The following is a 21264-nucleotide window of genomic DNA, read 5'->3' as shown; positions in this document are numbered from 1 at the left end:
TGCCATATAATGCATAATGCAGAGTGTCGCAGTACCCACCATATAATGCAGAGTGTCGCAGTGCCTGCCATATAATGCAGAGTGTCGCAGTGCTCACCATATAATGCAGAGTGTCACAGTGCCCACCATATAATGCAGAGTGTCGCAGTGCTCACCATATAATGCAGTGTCGCAGTACCTGCCATATAATGCAGAGTGTCACAGTCCTCACCATATAATGCAGATTGTCACAGTGCCCACCATATAATGCAGAGTGTCACAATGCTCACCATATAATGCAGAGTGTCGCAGTGCTCACCATATAATGCAAGTGTCACAGTGCCCACCATATAATGCAGAGTGTCACAGTGCTCACCATATAATGCAGAGTGTCGCAGTGCTCACCATATAATGCAGAGTGTCGTAGTGCTCACCATATAATGCAGAGTGTCACAGTGCTCACCATATAATGCAGACTGTCGCAGTACCTGCCATATAATGCAGCGTGTTGCAGTGCCCACCATATAATGCAGAGTGTTGCAGTGTCCATCATATAATGCAGAGTGTTGCAGTACCTGCCATATAATACAGAGTGTATCGCAGTGCCCATCATATAATACAGAGTGTGTTGCAGGGTCCATCATATAATACAGAGTGTGTCACAGTGCCCATCATATAATACAGAGTGTGTCACAGTGCCCATCATATAATACAGAGTGTGTCGCAGTGCCCATAATATAATACAGAGTGTGTCCCAGTGCCCATCATATAATAGAGTGTGTGTCACTGTGTCCATCATATAATACAGAGTGTGCCATCATATAATACAGAGTGTGTCACAGTGCCCATCATATAATACAGAGTGTGTCGCAGTGCCCATCATATAATACAGAGTGTGTCGCAGTGCCCATCATATAATAGAGTGTGTCACAGTGTCCCATCATATAATACAGAGTGTCACAGTGCCCATCATATAATACAGAGTGTGTCGCAGTGTCCATCATATAATACAGAGTGTGTCGCAGTGCCCATCATATAATACAGAGTGTGTCGCAGTGTCCATCATATAATACAGAGTGTGTCGCAGTGCCCATCATATAATACAGAGTGTGTCGCAGTGTCCATCATATAATACAGAGTGTGTCGCAGTGTCCATCATATAATACAGAGTGTGTTGCAGTGCCCATCATATAATACAGAGTGTGTTGCAGTGCCCATCATATAATACAGAGTGTGTTGCAGTGCCCATCATATAATACAGAGTGTGTCGCAGTGTTCATCATATAATACAGAGACCATCAGTGACCCAAATCTAACAATTTATCTACCACCTTCTAGAAGATAATAGCTAGAATCTGATTGGTTGCTATGGGCAACATCTCTACTTCTAAAAACCCGCACTTTAGTATATATATACACCTTATTCCACTGGTACTTACCTGTTCATAAAGGTGCATTTATACAGATGTGTCCTCATACACTATTGCTGCAGTCTCTCCAAACATCCGCTCTCAGCCATCCACGCCTCGTGCGACTCTGCTTGAGCCGAGCGTCTTTTTTTGCAGAAAAAATGTGTCTTAGTCACAATTTGATACGACTAAGATGCCCTGGGAGACTGTACTGATTAATATGACATGTGACAGTTGTATATCTGCGCGACTGAGCCCCTATCTGTATAGGAAGCGCCATGTTGCAGTAGTCGTGACTTTTTTCCACACCAAATTCTACTATGCGTCATAATATACAGACTTAGGGCCTGATTCAGCAAGGAGCGCAATGCTGCGTTCGCGCACGCACTCGGCCGATGTTTGCAATATGCGCATACATATAAGACGCAGTGTGCGTGCTCGAACTAGCTATTGCGATGGGAACTGCATTTGCAGAGGCTGCGCAGACCCAGAGCACAGTGATGGACAGGAAGTGCCGTTTGTGGGTGGTGACGGGACAGTGGTCAGGGAAACGCAGGCGTGCCTGTGCGTTTGGACGGCGTTTCAGGGGCGTGCATAATTAAGACATTGTGGCGGCAGACGCAGCCTGAGGTCTAGTTGCCCACAGGAAGTCTCGCTATGTCTGCGGGAGGGTCAGGTCAGTATGGGTCCGATGGTTCTCGATGTTACCGCTGTCTTGCCAGGTATAGAAGACGTAAGTAAAGGGAAGTGGGTGGTATTGTGTAGTGCTGGGCGTCTGCTAATTCTGCTGCGATTGCCGTGTGTATGCATTCATTAGCATATTCTTGCAGCGGCCGATTGCGTACGTCTGCATCCATGCGGTCCTTGCTGAATCAGGCCCTCAGGCACACACAGATATACAAGTGTCACATATCGCATTACTCAGCGCAGTCTCATGTGCGTCCTAGTCACATCGCATTGCAACAAAGATGGCGAAAAAGACGCTTGTCGCTAGTAAAGTCGCACAGGACCAGGAGGCTCACTCACATCATGCGGCACGGCGTATTGATGATGGGTGTATGAGGACACATCTGTATTAAAAAACAAATGGGATTGTGCATGACAATAGGTATACAGCCTTGCCGTGTTGGGAAGTCAACCTCCCCCATGGGCTTGCCCTGGGCTTCTGAAGTATTTGGCCACCCCAAAACCTCCGCCCCTTGGATGTAAAATGAACGTTGTCTTTGGGAACACCGGAGGCCTTTCCCTTTGCACTTCTCCCAATTCCCAGACACAAGTGTTGCACAAGTAAAACTAAAGTAACAGAACAGAGCGATGATTTGATTGAGCCATGTCAGGGGTCCCTGGCAGAGATAAATCCCCTGTGGGTACATATTTCTCCCACTGTGTCTTCTGTACCTGGCGTTACCCGATTGCCTGTCGGTGTGGTGTTTGGTCCTGGAAGCTTCTCACAAGGAGAGGTTGCTCTTGTAAGCTGGGTTCACTTAAATGGCACTGAGGCTCCTGTTTCATATTCTTCTACAGGAACTAGAAGTTGTCCTATCACAAGTCCCAAAGCTATCAGGAGCTTCCACCATAGAGATCCTTCTCATCCTTCTTGTACCGAACGTCCCCTTTACTTCTCTTACTAATGTTCTCAATTCTCTGTAGAGACCGTCAGAGCCTTGTGCTGCTCCTCTAGCCCCAACAGTGGCACAATGCTGCAGGAAAGGGGAGTAAAAATCAGAAGTCACGCCGAAGTTGGATTTATTTTTTGACCATTTGCTTCCTTTGTGTTTGAACTGCTGTTTACTACTTTGTAGCAAGAACGTAGCTGGAACCATAGAAGCAGGGGTGTAATGTAGCCTCACTGAGCCCTACTGTAAAATTAGGAAGGGGGTCCCTCTGTGCTCTCAGAACATAGCGGGAGCCTTAGGAGCAATCACGTACTGGCTGTTAGTAGAGTCTACAACTCTGCTTTTCTGAAAACAGAACATGTGCCCAGTGTACAGTAATTACTGGATCCCAATCACCGATGAACTCCAGGTCTATAAATGTGTCGTAAGGCCCCCATACACGGTGAGATTCAAAGTTGGTAAGATCAGTTGAAATTCTTCATAAGATATGATGAAATGGTGTACGATTGATCATTAAGATCATAGGATAAGATGCACAGATGTGTATCACATCATACACGATCAGTTGACATCTCTCTGCAAAACCATCTGATCTGCGAACCAACTAGACGACGGCGGGGATGCGCATCGGGGTCGCAGAAGGCTCAAACTACAACTATTTGCAAATGATTGGCCTGACCAACCTGTAGAAACTGCCCAAATCGTGTTAAAAATCGTCCCGTGTATGGCCAGCATTAGCATCCAGCTTAGCAACCATCAATGGTTTGCCAACTATTGTCAATGGTTTTACAATCGATTGCAGGTATCATTCATCAATGGTTGGGCCATGGATGGTGAGAAACCATTGACCATCGATGACATGTGCTTGGATGGACAACCCTATGACCTGCTCTTGCCCTGTCTCCTTTGTCCACCGGTCGCCGTGTTCTTTGACTGAAAGCCGTGTGGCACAAAGCACAGGAGAAGTACAGGACGGTGGGTATTTCATTAGCCCCCTTCTCCATTTGCACTGCCAGGTAATGCTGTGATTGCAGGAGGAGGGTGATTGTGTCACACTGACTTTGTTACTTTGTTTCTTTTCCTTTGTGACTGCCTTGAAATTTCCGCTTTCCATTGATGAACACGTGTTCCCGATGATGGATGCTGTTACTCTGTTTCATGCCGTGCTAATTAGCAGCTTTACATCATTACATTAATGGAAGTGGAAGATAGGGCGGTAACGATTTCAGTGTTCCACCTAGGAATTGGTGATATTTTTTATTCACGCATCGGGGATTGTTCCATAATCGCACGGGGGAATAGAGCGCAGTTCAGCACTCAATGAGACAGCGCCCAGCGATGGGCGAGCACACAGAACGCCTGATTCACAGTCGTGACCTGCTTCGAGCTCTTTATCGTCTTTTGCTGTAAACACGTCCACGACTATATACTATTGCTAGTGTCAGTCCTTCCCTTGGTGTACAAGCCTGTGTCTGAGCGTGCAAGGACATAAGGTGCCCACTTTGAGCACCTTCAGGCATCAGTAGTGCCATGCTAATAATGTACTTACACCGCTATGATGTCACATTACAGCTCACCTGTCGCTGAACGAGTACATACTGTAGAGTAGGTCACTTCACCTAGCTGTGTGATTGGGGTCAGTTGAGGAAAAATTGGTGAAGTCCCCCCAAAATATTAGTTGCAACAGTGCGGGTCAGTGATCAGTCCACTTTAAACTTTGCGCCACCCGCAAGGGCTCACGTCCCCACTGCACCCCTGGAGCTGGGAGAGGCGCTGTGAGACCGGCCTAGCACAGCACTTCTGTCTGACCACGGCAACATTTCCTAAATGAGCTGTTAAGGCCCCCATACATCAGAGATTGATTGCAGCAATTTGCAATCGATTGTGTATAAAAATCTTTCCCATTTCCAATCGATTGTGGCAAATCTGCCATCGATTGAAAAAGGGAAAGATTTTTATACACAATCGATTGCAAATTGCACGATTGCTGCAATCAATCTCTGATGTATGGGGGCCTTTAGAGGTTGTAGAAGCGCTGATGACACCCTGGGGCTACGGCTGCTCCCAGACAAAGCAGCCGGCTAGCCGAGGTTTAGCACTGACTCTCCTGCCCCTTGTTAGACAGTCTGGATGTGATTACCTGTGTGCCTTGTCATGCTGATGAGTGCCCATTAGGAGACACAGCTGGGCACCTGTGTTCAGACACGTTAAGGAGAATCCGTGGTGGCTCCAGACGAGTTTGGTGAGCAGCTGTGCCCTGGCGACCTTATAGTACAGAGCGGGCACGCTTCGCTGATTGCACCGTCTTTATTAATGTCACACCACCGAGCAGCTCCTTCCTTGTACGCTTTAACGCTTTCACCTTGCGGATGCTCCACGGCTAAATACAGACAATTGTTTAGTACAACGAGGGTCATTGTATCTTTTTGTTTATTTCCCTCCCTGTGGGACTTAATTTTGTGAGGCCCTAAGTACTTAGAGGGGATCTCCCACCTTCAGCACATTCTATTACCTGGGAAAGTTTGTTTGCAGACGTGTTCTCACACATTGCTGCGCAGGTCACCACAGGTAGCCCCTATTGGCACGTCAGGTCCCGGGCAACTTGGCCGCACCGAGCGTCTTTCTGGGCAAACTGTGCATCTTATTGTCATAAAGAAACCTGGAAGCAACAAAACTTCTTTGCTGGATATCACTGGTCAGTGTGATGTGCGACATTTGTACATCTGTGTGCGACTGAGTCTGTGTAAGTGCTCCGACGCAGCGGACGTGACTTTCCCAGTTCCGTTGCGCTTCATCTGCGACTTTGTACGTGTTTAAAGTAATTCCTGTGCGATTATAGTGGCAGCCCAGTGTCGGTAGTACTGCGAGTGGTGTTTTGCTGCGCCTGCGATCTGAATAAGACGAGATATATATGAAGACAAATTTGGTATGCTACTCCTCTTTGAGCGTCTCATTCGCGCCGGGCATCTGACACATCTGTATTTTTGTCGCCGTTTGATAAATCTACAGAAGCAGAGGCCTATTTACTATATGGGGAATACCTATTCCTTGGTTTCCAACCTATAAGTGCCTATAGTAGCTCCCATATCACTGGTGAAGCTTAGGGCCTGATTCAGACCCACTCGCAAGCGGCTGTCCGTTCACAAGTGGGTCGATGTTGTGCACTGCGCATGCGCACGACGGCGGGAGCTCCGTCGTGCGCATGCGCCAGACGCGACGAGCGAAGGACTTTCCTTCACTCGTTGTGTCTGATCAAAGGGGGCGTGCTGTCGATGTTGATTGACAGCACGCCCCCTTTGGTGGGCGTGCCGGGGGCGTGCCTCCCTGACGAGGGCGTTCCCAAGGAAACGCCTACCATCAGAAGCCGGCCCACTGACATCACTAGTGATGTCAGTGGGAGTGATTTTGGCTCTGATAGAGCCAAAATCACTCCAGGGCCTTGCGGTTGAGAAACTCAACCGCAGGCTTCTGTACGCAGTGGCGATGGTCGCGATGGTCAAGACCATCGCGGCCATCAATCTGCACGCTCGTATAGGCTGTGGGTGGCCAAAATCACTCCGGGCCTTGCGGTTGAAAAACTCAACCGCAGGCACCGGCTCGCAGTGGCGATGGTCGCGATGGTCAAGACCATCGCGGCCATCAAACTGCACGCTCGTATAGGCTGTGGGTGGTGACCCACAGCTATACGAGCGTTCAGGAGGACGCTCCATAATTATGGAGGGCGGCCCTCATTCAGAGCGTACGGCTCTGAATGAGGGCCTTAGTTACTGTCTACAGCAGAAGTTGTATCGCCATCTCTGGCTGGTGACAGTCGGGGGTCAGTACTGACAAAAATGCTTTTCCTAGTCTAGGCTTCCAATTCCACTACACATGTGCAACCCAGTAACGCTGTTTCACGCACGCGCACAGGAATTGAAGACCGGCGGGCGAAGCAGTGATGACTCCTCTTAGCGCTGCCGGCCAGTATCGCCGGCAAGGTGAGAATCACTCTTCCCCGGCAAACTTTTGATAAATTGGTGCAAAGCTAGGTAGAAAGTCTAGGGCAGTGGTTCTCAAACTCGGTCCTCAGGACCCCACACAGGTCACGTTTAACAGGTCACCCAGCAGGAGCACAGGTGTAGTCATTACTCACTGACACATTTCCCAGGTCACCCAGCAGGAGCACAGGTGTAGTCATTACTCACTGACACATTTCCCAGGTCACCCAGCAGGAGCACAGGTGTATTCATTACTCACTGACACATTTCCCAGGTCACCCAGCACGTGCACAGGTGTAATCATTACTCACTGACACATTTCCCAGGTCACCCAGCAGGTGCACAGGTGTAGTCATTACTCACTGACACATTTCCCAGGTCACCCAGCAGGAGCACAGGTGTATTCATTACTCACTGACACATTTCCCAGGTCACCCAGCACGTGCACAGGTGTAATCATTACTCACTGACACATTTCCCAGGTCACCCAGCAGGAGCACAGGTGTAATCATTACTCACTGACACATTTCCCAGGTCACCCAGCAGGAGCACAGGTGTACTCATTACTCACTCACACATTTCCCAGGTCTCCCAGCAGGAGCACAGGTGTAATCATTACTCACTGACACATTTCCCAGGTCACCCAGCAGGAGCACAGGTGTATTCATTACTCACTGACACATTTCCCAGGTCACCCAGCAGGAACACAGGTGTATTCATTACTCATTGACACATTTCCCAGGTCACCCAGCACGTGCACAGGTGTAATCATTACTCACTGACACATTTCCCAGGTCACCCAGCAGGAGCACAGGTGTAATCATTACTCACTGACACATTTCCCAGGTCACCCAGCAGGAGCACAGGTGTAGTCATTGCTCACTGACACATTTCCCAGGTCACCCAGCAGGTGCACAGGTGTATTCATTACTCACTGACACATTTCCCAGGTCACCCAGCAGGAGCACAGGTGTATTCATTACTCACTGACATTTCTCAGGTCACCCAGCAGGTGCACAGGTGTAATCATTACTCACTGACACATTTCCCAGGTCACCCAGCAGGAGCACAGGTGTAATCATTACTCACTGACACATTTCCCAGGTCACCCAGCAGGTGCACAGGTGTAATCATTGCTCACTGATACATTTCCCAGGTCTCCCAGCAGGAGCACAGGTGTATTCATTACTCACTGACACATTTCCCAGGTCACCCAGCAGGTGCACAGGTGTATTCATTGCTCACTGATACATTTCCCAGGTCACCCAGCAGGAGCACATGTGTATTCATTACTCATTGACACATTTCCCAGGTCACCCAGCACGTGCACAGGTGTAATCATTACTCACTGACACATTTCCCAGGTCACCCAGCAGGAGCACAGGTGTAATCATTACTCACTGACACATTTCCCAGGTCACCCAGCAGGAGCACAGGTGTAGTCATTGCTCACTGACACATTTCCCAGGTCACCCAGCAGGTGCACAGGTGTATTCATTACTCACTGACACATTTCCCAGGTCACCCAGCAGGAGCACAGGTGTAATCATTACTCACTGACACATTTCCCAGGTCACCCAGCAGGAGCACAGGTGTATTCATTAATCACTGACACATTTCCCAGGTCACCCAGCAGGTGCACAGGTGTATTCATTGCTCACTGATACATTTCCCAGGTCACCCAGCAGGAGCACAGGTGTATTCATTACTCACTGACACATTTCCCAGGTCACCCAGCAGGTGCACAGGTGTAATCATTACTCACTGACACATTTTAAAAGATCCACAGGTGGTGCTAATTAATTCACTTCTGATTCTGTGAGGAGACCTGGAAAACCTGCACTGTTTGGGGTCCTGAGGACAGAGTTTGGGAACCCCTGGTCTAGGTCATAGCCAAGGCATAGTAATAAGACCATTAAGTATAGAAATCATTTCTCTCTACTTAAATAATTTTTAAAGGTGCAACTGTGTGATGTTATTTTTTAATTATTATTCCTAAAAATGAGGATACTGGGTTTTTTTTTGTAGATTTCATTTTTTTGCCCATGCAGGTGGAAAGTAAATCTCAGTTACTAATATGGTGATATTTGTTGATAAATATGGGTGAGAGAGTATTATTATTATTATTATTATTATTATTATTATTATTATTATTATTATTAGTATTATTATTATTAGTATTATTATTATATAAAATCTGGTACATGTCAGTATGGTAAGCAGGCCTCTGTGGCCTTTAGTTGCATGTGTGCCTGATCACGTTAATGTGGCTACTTGTTGCCTGTTCCATGATATATTGGCCTGTGACTGGGTGACGGATGTGTGGAGCCTCGGGATTATAGTGTACTTACTGGGTTCTGGATAACCAGTAGGAGGGATAACACTTACGCTAATATATAGCTCAGTAAGAATCATTTACTCTTGGTGATAAATGCTGCCAGTCAGCCCCCAGCTTCTGCTGTGATCCAGCCATATATAAAGTGTAGTGAGGTCTCAGCAAAAGTATCAGAACTCAGCTGTAATAAATCTGCTTTAGTGGTTTTTTATGCTTTATTGGAATTCTGTTCAGGACAATCAATAATAAATGTAGATTCCCAAAAAAAAAAAATACACATAAAATGCGTCAGACAAACAAAACATTAATAAATTCTAATAGTAAAATCACATTAATGATGTCCAAACACATATATTAAATAGCATAAAAAGAGAGGGAACAATTGGAGGCTGTTATTTCTATACGCTACATCAATAGGTACTGTAGGGAGCGATGGGTAGTTATGTACGCTGTGGTGATAAGTAGGGAGTGGCTGGTAGTTATGTACACTGCAGTGATAGGTAGGGAGCAGCTGGTAGCTGGTAGTTATGTACACTGCAGTGATAGGTAGGGAGCGGCTGCCAGCTGGTAGTTATGTACACTGCAGTGATAGGTAGGGAGCGGCTGGCAGCTGGTAGTTATGTACGCTGTGGTAATAAGTATCGAGTGGCTGGTAGTTATGTACACTGCAGTGATAAGTAGGGAGCGGCTGGCAGCTGGTAGTTATGTACACTGCAGTGACAGGTAGGGAGCGGCTGGCAGCTGGTAGTTATGTACACTGCAGTGATAGGTAGGGAGCGCATGGCAGCTGGTAGTTATGTACGCTGCAGTGATAGGTAGGGAGCGGCTGGCAGCTGGTAGTTATGTACGCTGCAGTGATAGGTAGGGAGCGGCTGGCAGCTGGTAGTTATGTACGCTGCAGTGATAGGTAGGGAGCGGCTGGCAGCTGGTAGTTATGTACGCTGCAGTGATAGGTAGGGAGCGGCTGGCAGCTGGTAGTTATGTACACTGCAGTGATAGGTAGGGAGCGGCTGGCAGCTCTTAGTTATGTACACTGCAGTCACAGGTAGGGAGCGGCTGGCAGCTGATAGTTATGTACACTACAGTGATAGGTAGGGAGCAGATGGCAGCTGGTAGTTATGTACACTACAGTGATAGGTAGGGAGCAGCTGGCAGCTGGTAGTTATGTACACTACAGTGATAGTTATTATATTGCAGTCACTGCTGATATAATAAGATGGTTCTATAACGTTTGATTCATCCTCAAAACACTGTCTTCCGTTTTTCTATTTGATATATCAGCCATTGGAATTAGCGTCACATGCATGCGCACGGAATCCATTCACCGGCAGTGACCGCTACACTGCAGGTTTCCCCACCCGCGGGACACTGTGACCTGTGGGTGGGGACGGCACCCGCAGGCTGTTTCAGCGAAGCGCCGTGCTGGGGGGCAGGATGCTTTTTAGAAACAGGCACTGCACCTCCCCCAGCCCCTTCAATATCCACCTCACAGCACCTCCCCCAGCCCCTTCAATATCCACCTCACAGCACCTCCCCCAGCCCCTTCAAAGTTCACCTCACAGCACCTCCCCCAGCCCCTTCAATATCCTGCTCACAGCACCTCCCCCAGCCCCTTCAATATCCACCTCAGAGCACCTCCCCAGCCCCTTCAATATTCACCTCACAGTACCTCCCCCAGCCCCTTCAATGTCCATCTCACAGCACCTCCCTCAGCCCCTTCAATAGTCACCTCACAGCACCTCCCCCAGCCCCTTCAATGTCCATCTCACAGCACCTCCCCCAGTCCCTTCAATGTCTACATCACAGCACCTCCCCCAGCCCTATCAATATACACCTCACAGCCCCTCCCCAAGCCCCTTCAATGTCCATCTCACAGCACCTCCCCCAGCCCCTTCAATATTCACCTCACAGCACCTCCCCCAGCCCCTTCAATATTCACCTCACAGTACCTCCCCCAGCCCCTTCAATGTCCATCTCACAGCACCTCCCTCAGCCCCTTCAATAGTCACCTCACAGCACCTCCCCCAGCCCCATCAATGTTCACCTCAAAGCACCTCCCCCAGCCCCTTCAATGTCTACATCACAGCACCTCGCCCAGCCCCTTCAATGTCCATCTCACAGCACCTCCCCCAGCCTCTTCAATGTCAACATCACAGCACCTCGCCCAGCCCCTTCAATGTCCATCTCACAGCACCTCCCCCAGCCCCTTCAATATTCACCTCACAGCACCTCCCCCAGCCCCTTCAATGTCCACCTCGCAGCACCTCCCCCAGCACCTCAAATGTTCACCTCACAGCACCTCCCCCAGCCCCTTCAATGTCTACATCACAGCACCTCCCCCAGCCCCTTCAATGTCCATCTCACAGCACCTCCCCCAGCCCCTTCAATGTCAACATCACAGCACCTCGCCCAGCCCCTTCAATGTCCATCTCACAGCACCTGCAATATTCAACTCACAGCACCTCCCCCTTCCCCTTCAATGTCCACCTCGCAGCACCTCCCCCAGCACCTCAAATGTTCACCTCACAGCACCTCCCCCAGCCCCTTCAATGTCTACATCACAGCACCTCGCCCCTTCAATGTCTACATCACAGCACCTCCCCCAGCCCCTTCAATGTCCATCTCACAGCACCTCCCCCAGCCCCTTCAATATTCACCTCACAGCACCTCCCCCAGCCCCTTCAATGTCCATCTCACAGCACCTCCCCCAGCCCCTTCAATATTCACCTCACAGCACCTCCCCCAGACCCTCAAATGTTCACCTCACAGTATCCTCCCCCAGCGCCTTCAATATCCTCCTCACAGCACCTCCCCCAGCCCCTTCAATTTTCACCTCACAGCACCTCCCCCAGCCCCTTCAATGTCCACCTCGCAGCACCTCCCCCAGCCCCTCAAATGTTCACTTCACAGCACCTCCCCCAGCCCCTTCAATGTCTACATCACAGCACCTCGCCCAGCCCCTTCAATGTCCATCTCACAGCACCTCCCCAGCCCCTTCAATATTCACCTCACAGTACCTCCCCCAGCCCCTTCAATGTCCATCTCACAGCACCTCCCTCAGCCCCTTCAATAGTCACCTCACAGCACCTCCCCCAGCCCCTTCAATGTCCATCTCACAGCACCTCCCCCAGCCCCTTCAATGTCCATCTCACAGCACCTCCCCCAGTCCCTTCAATGTCTACATCACAGCACCTCCCCCAGCCCTATCAATATACACCTCACAGCCCCTCCCCAAGCCCCTTCAATGTCCATCTCACAGCACCTCCCCCAGCCCCTTCAATATTCACCTCACAGCACCTCCCCCAGCCCCTTCAATATTCACCTCACAGTACCTCCCCCAGCCCCTTCAATGTCCATCTCACAGCACCTCCCTCAGCCCCTTCAATAGTCACCTCACAGCACCTCCCCCAGCCCCTTCAATGTCCATCTCACAGCACCTCCCCCAGTCCCTTCAATGTCTACATCACAGCACCTCCCCCAGCCCTATCAATATACACCTCACAGCCCCTCCCCAAGCCCCTTCAATGTCCATCTCACAGCACCTCCCCCAGCCCCTTCAATATTCACCTCACAGCACCTCCCCCAGCCCCTTCAATGTCCATCTCACAGCATCTCCCCCAGCCCCTTCAATGTCCATCTCACAGCACCTTCCGCAGACCCTCAAATGTTCACCTCACAGTACCACCTCCAGCCCCTTCAATGTCCATCTCACAGCACCTCCCACAGCCCCTTCAATGTCCATCTCACAGCACCTCCCCAAGCCCCTTCAATGTTCATCTCACAGCACCTCCCCCAGCCCCTTCAATATTCACCTCACAGCACCTCCCCCAGCTCCTTCAATGTCCACCTCGCAGCACCTCCCCCAGCCCCTCAAATGTTCACCTCACAGCACCTCCCCCAGCCCCTTCAATGTTCACCTCACAGCACCTCCCCAGCCCCTTCAATGGTCACCTCACAGCACCTCCCCAGCCCCTTTAATGTCCATCTCACAGCATCTCCCCCAGCTCCTTCAATGTCCACCTCGCAGCACCTCCCCCAGCCCCTCAAATGTTCACCTCACAGCACCTCCCCCAGCCCCTTCAATGTTCACCTCACAGCACCTCCCCAGCCCCTTCAATGTTCACCTCACAGCACCTCCCCAGTCCCTTCAATGTCCACCTCACAGCACCTCCCTCAGCCCCTTCAATGTCCATATCACATCACCTCCCCCAGCCCCTTCAATATTCACCTCACAGCACCTCCCCCAGCCCCTTCAATGTCCACCTCGCTGCACCTCCCCCAGCCCCTCAAATGTTCACCTCACAGCACCTCCCCCAGCCCCTTCAATGTACACCTCGCAGCACCTCCCCCAGCCCCTTCAATTTCCACTTCTCACTGCACCTCCCCCAGCCCCTTCAATGTCCACCTCACAGCACCTCCCCCAGCCCCTTCAATTTCCACTTCTCACTGCACCTCCCCCAGCCCCTTCAATGTCCACCTCACAGCACCTCCCCCAGCCCCTTCAATGTCCACCTCACAGCACCTCCCCTAGCCCCTTCAATGTCCACCGCACAGCACCTCCCTAAACGAGGAAACAAATATACTTAATACAGGGAATAATTTTTATTTATTCTGAATATAGAAAAGGTGTAAAGGAAACTGAAACTTGATGCAAGTATGGACGTGACACACATGCTTGTGTGACGCCATTCCCCGGTACCTTCCCCAAACAGTCCCTGTCTGCCAATCACACTGTGTGCAGTGTCAACTACAGCAGGGATGGGGAACCTCAGGCCCGGGAATCATTTGGTCTGGCCCTTGGAGCTTTTTTCTGCTAGCCTCATTTGGATAGCAGGATATGTGTTGTCAGACCAGACAAGATCCTGTTTGTATTGTGTGCAGCGGCAAGATCACTACTGGATCCACAGAGATCTAGTAATATGATCACAGTATAAGGGTGCACAGGGTTGATTCAATTAGAAGCCATGTAGTCTGCTTCCCCCTCAATCAACTCCCTCCGCACAACCCCATCGCTCGGATACATTACCCCAACATAAAGGTCCCCGTCAGTCACCTGCAGCTCCCCTTCTAACAAAGCATGTATCAAAGAGCCAGGGCTGGTGCCAGGTGTCTCTGCACCCAGCGCCATCCCGTGCTTCCCCTCTGCACCCTCCTTCCCTGCGTCCTCCCCCTGACCATAAAATAATACCTGCAAAAGGTGGGTGGAGGGCGGGGATTCTTCAACTGGACCTGGCACCGCTGTACAGCCGCAGTAACAGAACGTGTCAGGAGCTGGCCCTGCAAAGAGCCCCCCACAGGCACAGAGGCTTCAAAAGGAACCCTGTGAGGTGCTCGGAGTGAGGAGACCGTCTCTTAACGCCTGTGCCGGGCTCTTGTGCATACGTGGTACTACAGAACACGTATGCGCAGTGGCCATAGCCATGGAGGGTCTCTCTCCCGGCTAGAATGTAGCCCATAGGGTCCAGCAGCACTACGCCATCTTCAGACCCTCCAACATGACCCCTTCCACCAGGTACAAGATACTCTGCTCCTGGACTTCCCACCTAATGTGTGATTGCAGCCACCACCTGTCTCATCAATTACCCCGTTCAGCTCAGGTGGCTGCAATCATAACTTACATGGTAATTCCAGGAGCAGAGCATTGTGCACCTGGTGGAATGGGTCATGTTGGGCATCTTTAGATGGCGTCAGGGGGCCTAGTTCCGGAATGGGACTCTTAGTACCACACGGGCAGAGCAACAGAGAGCAGTCTCAGTTACAGGCTAGCTGGGACCTGTTGTTCCACAAGCAGAATGTTGTTACACTCTCGCCTGTCAGTACGGGGTTTCTGCATCACACTCTCTGCAACACCACAATGGTGGGGCTATGCAGGGTCCCCTTAACTCCGGAGCACCTCCGCCCTCTCTGTCTCTAACCGGTGCCATAATATAAAGTTTCCCTAATTATCAGCTCCTCTTCTCCTGAGACTCCCCCATAAGCCCTGCCCCCTTTTCCAGTCTCCAGCCCCTTGGGTTCCTGGGAAATGAAGCCTGCTCCCCATTGGTTACCAGAGGCCATCTTTTTGTAGCCTTTAATGGGGACAGCCATTTTCTGTTAGCCCCTTTTGCTCAGCTATACTTGAGTGAGTCTAGTTGCTGAGCAGGAGCATCCTTTTTTTCCTCTCGCTGCCAGGCAGCCCTGGGCAGATGGCACCCTGCCCTCAGATGCCACCAAGTACTAATCTATGCGTTTGCCTGCACACCCAGGTGCAGGTCTGCGAGCGGTACATGGTGATCGCTGTGCTGCGGGTTTGGCCTTTCTTAAAGTAGTTATTATATCTGTTTCAATGAACAAAAGTTTTGTTCCATGTAGGCAACTTGGTGTCCCAGTGGTCAGCATTGCTGACTTGCAGTGCTAAAGTCCTGGGTTCAATTCTAGGGTGCTCTATATGTGAGTGGCTTATGCAGAAGTGTCCTGGAAGGGGGGCTCATGTAGAGTTGTTGACAAAGATAATTTGAGCCCCCCCCACCCCCCCCCCCCCCCGCACACATGCCCCAAATACTGTACACACATGCCCCAAATTCCTACACAGCCATCGACATGCAAAATGCCGGAACAACTATGGATGGACAGTAATAGTCGATGGTTACAGTTCTATCTAATGCTTTTGATGTGATGGTTAGTTACCATTGCATCGGATGGTGGGGCCTCATTTAGCGTTACATGCTCGTGCACTGCTAAACGCACAATCCCGATGTTCGGGAATCTGCGCTGGCGCCTGACCCGTTCTGTGCATGTGCAGTACGGGTCCTGGGTGTACGCACGCAGTGTGGCAGCACACTGTCAGCGACTGACAATCTGCTGCCGTTTCTGGACAGGAGGGGGCAGCGACGGCCACCATTTCCCAACACGGAGGTGTGTCGCCACCGTTGGGGGGGAGGATAGAGGTCAAGATCTCTGTGGGCTGACGGAGATTTCCTGGCCTCTTTCTCTCATCTGCGGCGGCCGGCTTGTGTGACCCCATGGGTCACTTAGCCGGCCGATGTTTCCGCAGATTATCCAATGCTGCATTAGACAACGCAGCTCGGAGAAGTAATTCAACTGTAGGCGTGACGCATGTTACGTTTGAGATTTCGATGCAAATTTATCATGAGCCCCAACATCTTTGGCCTCATGTCCCGTTATACTGTATGTCATTGTGCAGCTCAGGAAGGACCCCTTCAGCCTCATGTAACAATCCACCCCAAGACTCAGGGACTGATTCAGAGCCGCTCGATGTTCGGCCACTGCGCATGCGCAAGCCCCGCCGAGCGAGTGAACTTCTGTCGCTGCGGGACTCGCTACAAGACGGGGCGGCTGTCGATGGTGAGTGACAGCTTGCCCCGTTTTGTAGGCGGGTAGGGGGGTGGCTTTACAAACGCAGGCGTTTCCTTAGGAACGCCTGGCGTTTGTGGGAGGACCTACTGACATCACTACTTGCAAGCATCACAGCTTTGCAAGCAGCCTGGGGACAAAAAAAATAAACACGCCCACAGACCCTGCGAGCTGCCTGCGGCGGCAGCGAGCGGGTCTGAATCAGGGCCTCAGTCTCTTGTAAAAGGATTTTGCAATTAAATTCTCATCAGATTAATGGATTTAAAAGTAATGAGATCATGTCCCAGTAAATGATCACCCTCCAAGTAGTTTAGAAAGATGGCAGAATTAATAACAGATGAACCGTACGCAGCTGTAGAAGGAGACTGTACGGTTGGGGCAGGACGCGGGAGCAGCTGATTATACTGACTTTTATTTGGGGAAATATGCACACTCTTCTAATTTAAAATGAAAGGCGTGCTAATCCCCAGTAACAGAGCATCTACAAGATTAATGTCTTTTAATAAAATGAAATATTTTGCTTGTATTTTGCATATAATTGATAACAGAAACGTGGGATTTTGTAGTGATCTTCTGGAGTTATTTAAACCAGGAGTGTTTGTTTACTTTAAACAGTAAAGTACCAGCCAGTATGAGATTTCTTTTATTACCAATGTCAGTCAGAGCCGCCTCTCTCTAAGGGGCATATTTACTAAAGTGCAGGTTTTTAGAAGTGGAATTGTTGCCATTAGCAACCAATCAGATTCTTCATTTATCAATCCCCAACTATGGGACATTTTTATGTGGTCAGTGGCAGTCAGAGCCTCCTGTCTCCAACTGTGGGACCTTTCTATGTGGCCAGTGGCAGTCAGAGCTGCCTGTCTCCAACTGTGGGACCTTTCTATGTGGCCAGTGGCAGTCAGAGCTGCCTGTATCCAACTGTGGGACCTTTCTATGTGGCCAGTGGCAGTCAGAGCTGCCTGTCTCCAACTGTGGGACCTTTCTATGTGGCCAGTGGCAGTCAGAGCTGCCTGTATCCAACTGTGGGACCTTTCTATGTGGCCAGTGGCAGTCAGAGCCTCCTGTCTCCAACTGTGGGACCTTTATATGTGGCCAGTGGCAGTCAGAACCTCCTGTATCCAACTGTGGGACCTTTCTATGTGGCCAGTGGCAGTCAGAGCTACCTGTCTCCAACTGTGGGACCTTTCTATGTGGCCAGTGGCAGTCAGAACCTCCTGTATCCAAGTGTGGGACCTTTCTATGTGGCCAGTGGCAGTCAGAGCCTCCTGTCTCCAACTGTGGGACCTTTCCATGTGGCCAGTGGCAGTCAGAGCTGCCTGTCTCACACTGTGGAACCTTCCTATGTGTCTAGTGGCAGTCAGAGCCTCCTGTATCCAACTGTGGGACCTTTCTGTGTGGCCAGTAGCAGTCAGAGCTGACTGTCTCCGACTGTGGGACCTTTCTAAGTGGCCAGTGGCAGTCAGAGCCACCTGTCTCCAACTTTGGGACCATTGTACTTGGCCTTAAAGAGGGAGCTCTCCACAAAGCGACTTTGGCCCTGATTCAGAGCCGGACGCTCTGACCAGAGCGCTCGCTCTTAATCAGGGCCCACCTCCATTATTATGGAGCGTCCTCCTGGACGCTCGTATAGCTGTGGGTCACCACCCACAGCATATACGAGCGTGCAAAATGATGGTTGCGATGATCTTGACCATTGCGACCATCGGAACTGCGAGTGAAAGCCTGCGGTTGGGTTTCTCAACCGCAAGGCCAGGAGTGATTTTGGCTCTATCAGAGCCAAAATCACTCCCACTGACATCACTAGTGATGTCAGTGGGGCCGGCTTCAGACGGTAGGCGTTCCCTTGGGAACGCCTCCGTCTGGCAGGCGTGCCCCCGGCACGCCCACCAAAGGGGGCGTGCTGTCAGTCACCATCTACAGCACGCCCCCTTTGAGGAGACACTCCGAGCGAAGGAAAGTCCTTCGCTCGTCGGGTCTCGCGCATGCGTACGACGGAGCTCCCTCCGTCGTGCGCATGCGCAGTGGGGAACATCGACCCACTTGCGAGCGTACTGCCGCTCGCGAGTGGGTCTGAATGACCCCCTTTTTCCCAAGATCATTTGAAAACTTATGGTTTTGACTTTTCTGCTGCATTCTAGTGAAAAATAAGCATTATTTGATATGTATTTCTACCTCTGTGCTGTAGATTTCATATGATAACAATCTGACCTCCTAGTTCCTTCTGCCAATTGACTATAAAATAACTCAGTAACCTGCTGCTAGTATTATCTCTTCAAAAAGCAGCAAATCCTCTGAAAAAATGAGGCGAGCTATTTATTAATATAAATCATTAAGTCAGGCTATAAGAATATTGTTGGCTATTACCATTTGTTCTTGGTTTGTTTCTTCAGATTGTTACTAGTGACTTATAATACAGCACAGTGTCATGGACTACCATGGCAACGACAGCTACATGGCACATGAACCTTTGGAATGGCCCTTATCTGCTGCTCAGTGTACTGTGAGATCCCCTTTTTCCCCTTTGAAATCACATGGTCTGTTGAAAGCTGTGAGTCTGTGTAACTGGCAGACATATTTTTTTTACTTCCAAGGAAATTTTGAAAAGGAGATAATGATTGTATCTGTAAGAGTGCGGTGTATGAAAAGCTCATGGAAAACACATTCAAAAAAAGAAGCTTTGTTGCATTCACTTAATATCACTCTAAGCTCCTCTGTCTATCCATTGAGGTCGTGATACAGAGTAGCACCTAACATGGCCACAATTCCTTTACTTGTTCAAAAATAAATGTAGCTATCTGACTATACACAGGGTCAACCGCATTTGTGTGATAGCATCGCCCCCGTCTATCCGGTCGTCATCAGCAACAGCGTGCGTTTGCACCAGCACCATCCTTGCTGCAGACTCACCTGCAGCGCTGGATCTCTGCCTATGCTCACCTCCCAATAGCCCACATTGCTGTCAGCATACCGACCACACGCTCACCGCAAACATATCCTAAGCGCAAACGCCCTACCGTCACACGGTAACACCCTCTCAGTCACAGGAACTGACAACCTCGGCCTGTTCCTGTAAATTAGGCAGAATTGGCAACTATTAATATAATTACGCAATATACAGGTATGCCCATGCTATGTCCTTGCCGCTGGCGCGTCAAATCGCCACGTATACCGCGAGAAGTGCGCCCGTAAGTGGATACACACACTGCGTATGCGACCGCGCCTCCATAGCATTGCATGGTGTGATTGCAGTGCGCTCCATAGCGTACCGTAGCATATGCAGGTGTGGGGAATCGCATGGCGCGATGCGTGCACGCGTTTGTGGCGCGATCAGCTACAATGTAACTTGGCGCATCTGTAAATGTTTCTTATTGTAACGCTCCCTATTACAGCACTGTACATATTGGTCGCGTCCAGTTACTCTACATGGGGCCGCCATCGGTTACGTTTATTAGTAAAGTGAATTTAGTGACTCTGCTGTCGGCTTTCACAAATACTCTGCAAGTGACTCGGAAACCAGAAATGACAAAACCTCATTTTACAGATACAAGTTCATGTAAAACGATCGCATTGAGCCTTTACGCTGGAACCTGGGTCGCCATATTGTTATGTGGGCGCTAACTTGCTTTGGTTTTTCCTGTGTAGCTGTTGGTATCAGACAATGCATAATGCATCCGCCAGGATATGTGTAGCACGTCATTCTCACTGAGAACACAAGGGGGGCTCATTTACAGATGGCCGTACCCCCATTCTATTTGGATAAGATGCAGATTTCCATATTGCACACCAAGACTGCATGCGCCCAGACCGGATCATGGCGTATTGTTGTCTTGTGTACAGTAAGAGCGCGTTCATGTAGGAGCGACATTGTAATATTACGTGGAAGCCCTTTAGCGGACGTATCTCTTGCGGGTGCTGGAAAGCTATTGCGATGACGATGATGATGGGGATGAGCAGCGCTATCTGGTCCCTTCTGATTGGTTGATTGTGTATTGACCTCTCCAGCTGATTCATTAATATTGCGGCTATATTGTTTTATCGTGTGTCCTAGGACACTTCAGTAAAGAAGGTTCCCCTTGGATTGTAATAAATTAAATTTTTGTCATTACGTTTTATATTGACAGCGCAATGTTCTGTTTTATTAATCACTGGCGTCCAACAGTCTCTTTTGTGTATATGATACTTTATCAGATTGTTACACGGCATCATTTTCTGCACACTTTCTCAGCATAAATGCCCCTGTATGTGAATGAGCCCCCTTGGCGCCACCACGTGTCCATCCCTGACAGGTAGCGGCATCTGCGCCATGCGGGGACGGATGTAATCATCGCCTCATTTATCAGGTTTCTCCTGTATCCTGTGAGGAGCCGCTGCAACAATTCCTCCCCATCTTCCTAATTGAAGCGATGACCTGTGAGGTCATCTGCGTGATTGCCGGGTATATGGCTTATCCAGGTTACCAAGGCAAGCCGTCTACCTTCTGCCGGGCACCGTGCCACCGGGTGACGGCCCCATAACGCTGCCAGGATCACTGCATTTGATATTCCGGTCACAGCACATTTACAAGTGTCCTGTTTGCGGTAAGAGCTGGAGTCCGC

The 21264-nt window shown here is 49.9% G+C and overlaps 1 protein-coding gene across 3 annotated transcripts in view; it reads left to right on the top strand.

Annotated features, from left to right (window-relative positions):
- CNTFR (ciliary neurotrophic factor receptor) overlaps positions 1-21264 on the top strand; it is an 822875-nt gene that overhangs the window by 396118 nt on the left and 405493 nt on the right. The window lies entirely within an intron of this gene.

Source organism: Taudactylus pleione, unplaced genomic scaffold, assembly GCF_031769625.1.
Source record: "Taudactylus pleione unplaced genomic scaffold, aTauple2 ptg000830l, whole genome shotgun sequence".
NCBI lineage: Eukaryota > Metazoa > Chordata > Amphibia > Anura > Myobatrachidae > Taudactylus > Taudactylus pleione.
This window is presented reverse-complemented; position numbering and strand designations above follow the sequence as displayed.